We start from the raw sequence: 2,091 nt of genomic DNA on the forward strand, positions 1-2,091 counted from the left end.
CCTACCTCAAAATCTACTTCACTTCTAATTTTTTGCCCCAAAGGTTAGGTCTGGACCTGTGTGCCTCCCTCATCAGCATGTCCATGAATGTCCTTACGACTAAGGGCATGAGGAGAACGAGGCCTCCAGTGCCTGTTAGTGAAAGCATGGCAGTGCAGGGCTCAAAACCAAAAGTGACCAGACTTTGTATAAAAAAACAGGTAGGGAAGCTGCTGAGGTCTTCACACAGGTGTCTGACACCAGTTCTGCCAAGGTGAATGTGAAACTGTCTCACAACTCTGCCTCTTCTCCCCAGGCCCTGTGAATGCAGTTTCTACTACAACACATCCCGTCTTCTCCTCTCCAGGTAAGGCTGGGATATCAGTGTGAGAGTGGGGCTATTTTTTGTCATCTTTTGACATACAACAACTTGGCTACTTTTCCCATTCTGATTTATTATTTTTTTTTGGCCATGGTAGCCAAAACACTTAAATATGCACGATTATATATGTAGTGTTTTCAGATCATACAGAACTCTGGGATGGAATTAGTATTTTATTGAAGGGTATTGCTGAAAAAGGAACATCAGATACTGTGCTGTGGCTTAGAAAACTGTCCACTCACCTAATACTGTTTTCTAAAATGTCACTCTTGAGTTAGAGGGTGGAATCAAAGTAATCTCAAAAAAAACCCCCCATAACCCAGTGAAATAAACTTGTGCTTCAGGGTATAAACAAGCTTCATAAGGGGTTGCGATAAGAATATTATCCCCTTCTGACACATTACTTTATAATTACAGAATATGGGCCTGCTTGCATCTTTGTCTGAGGGGTCTAGTGCTGGTACTTTCAGATACTATGTAAGTAATTTAAAAAATTTATAGATTGTTCAGCTTCTTTCAGTGGAAATACCATCTTTCAAGGACATTTTAACCAGGTCAATTGCTATGTAGAGACCAAGAACTTAATTTCCTCAATCACATTTCATGACTGCATTACAGGTAGTCCCCTGGTTCCCAGGGACTGATGAACCACCTGATGACAACTCAGACCAGGAATCAGATTCTGTCTGACAGTTGTCTAACACCTGATGTCCTTAAATCAAGGCTGGATTTTTTATATTATTTTTTTTTTCCCCTCCTTTTCTTGCAGAAGGCTTGCTTCAATTCAGCTGGAAAATAAGAGCTTGAGGAAAGAACTTAAAAGTCTGTGGCAAGTCTATAAGGACTGATGTGTACAACATGACTGTAATGTTTAATTCTAGACTAAAAATCAATGAATCTGCAAAGTTCTGTATTTCATAGTAAACAGAGACAAATCTACAGCCCTATTGTCAAATGTTGTACAGTCTTCTCCTGAGGAACATCTGCAAAGAAGCCCCACACCTGCAGAAAGGTTTGTTCCCAGGATGATGTCACCTATGTATGCCAGGAAGGAATGTTCTTCTTCACTGCTCAAATGAGGGTTTTCAACTATTCCCTCCCATTTAATCCACATTTCATTGCAGAGTAACTTGAGACTTCTTCACACCATTTGACTTTGATGGCACGTACGAGTAATGCAGAAACCTTTCTTTCCTGAGGGAAATTAAGAAAATAATTCATTCTTTCACTCAGTAACTCAAGTGAATCCAATTTGGGTTCATTCTTTTAGGAAATGTGTTTGGCTAATTCTGTCAAGTTAAATATGAAAAGAAAAACGTCAATAATACTGACCATTGTGACATCACAATTCTTAGTTCTTTGTACTATTCTTTCTCCACTGACAATTTTATTTTGCAGAGGGAAAAACTAGAATGAAGTCTTGGAAGGATTAAGTTGCATCTGCCACTTCTGCATATTATTAAACACTAGCGTGTACATATGCATATGAAAGGAAACCCCAGCAATGCACTCTTCATGTTGATTTGGCTTTTTGGTTTAATTTGTGAAGCTTTTACTTTTACTTTTTTCCTTACATTTACTTCAGTGCCTGTTTGCTGGGCACATCGTATGCACAGAAAAAGGCGTAATAACAGGATGGGAGTGTCAGCAGACACTTTTGTCCTAAAGAGACAAAGAACAAATATTATTTGGACATTTATATGGCACACGGCGATCCTAGCAGCTGCTGA

General features: G+C 39.2%; 1 long non-coding RNA gene across 1 annotated transcript; it reads left to right on the plus strand.

The window, feature by feature from the left end:
* The first annotated feature begins 310 nt into the window (after positions 1-310).
* LOC127381383 (uncharacterized) lies at positions 311-1,739 on the plus strand. Its single transcript, XR_007888710.1, has 3 exons — positions 311-346; positions 779-838; positions 1,131-1,739. It is a non-coding gene; the product is annotated as an uncharacterized LOC127381383 (long non-coding RNA).
* The last annotated feature ends 352 nt before the right edge of the window (positions 1,740-2,091 follow it).

The sequence above is a fragment of the Apus apus genome, chromosome 2 (genome assembly GCF_020740795.1).
Source record: "Apus apus isolate bApuApu2 chromosome 2, bApuApu2.pri.cur, whole genome shotgun sequence".
In the NCBI taxonomy this organism is placed as follows: domain Eukaryota; kingdom Metazoa; phylum Chordata; class Aves; order Apodiformes; family Apodidae; genus Apus; species Apus apus.